Source organism: Marmota monax, unplaced genomic scaffold, assembly GCF_021218885.2.
Source record: "Marmota monax isolate L192 unplaced genomic scaffold, Marmota_monax_Labrador192_F-V1.1 WCK01_AAM20220418_F8-fsc00007, whole genome shotgun sequence".
Taxonomy (NCBI): Eukaryota; Metazoa; Chordata; class Mammalia; order Rodentia; family Sciuridae; genus Marmota; species Marmota monax.
In genome coordinates, this window is record NW_026692781.1 from 15825001 (window position 1) to 15825866 (window position 866).

Consider the following 866-nt stretch of genomic DNA (forward strand, 5'->3'; position numbering starts at 1 on the left):
TTTGTATGTGGTGCTGAGGATCGAACCCCTGGCTGCACGCATGCCAGGCGAGCGCGCTACCGCTTGAGCCACATCTCCAGCCCCCTGCTCTCTGACTCTTTACAGAAAAACTTGCTGACCTCTGAGGTAGGCAAGAGGCACTGTTCTTAATAAGGAGAGGAACAGTAGGTCCAAAGAATTCATTAGAGTGACTTCATAGGACAGTGTGCAGAGAAGAAACAACTGGAAGAGCTGGAAGCAGAGCAGTCAATATCTAACCAAAGGTGATAAAGACCAACAATGTAGCACTCTTCAAAAGGCAAGAAAAAAAGTGTACATGGTCCTGGTAAAAATGATATGATTTAACTTAAGTTGACCCAAGTGCTAGGCCAAGATAAGGTTCTCAACAAAGGAAGAAACCATAGACTAGGTCCAGTTCAGCAATGTCTCAGGTTTTGGTTTTATTTAGGGTTTTGTTTCATTTTGGTGCTGGGGATGATACCCAGGCACTCACATGTGCTGAGCACATACTCTGCCGTTGAGCAGTGACCTAGCTCTGATTTAGTTTTGAGAGAGCAGAATGGTATTGATGGCACAAATTCTGGAGCCAGAATCTCAAGTCTGTATCTTCCAGGATGGAAGGCTTTAAACTCATTGCTTTTACCTTTCCGTTTTTCCCGTTTGTTATGCTTTACTGTAAGTAAGGAACTGAAAACTTAGCAGATTTATGTATGTACTCGGTTTTAGCTATTGTATCCTCATATGTATTGATATCTCGTAGCCAGGAGCCAATGCTAATAAGTATGAATAAATCATGGAGAATACTTTCTGAGTATAAAACATATGTCATCAGGCTCCAAGTTCCTTATCTGCACCAACATATTTAA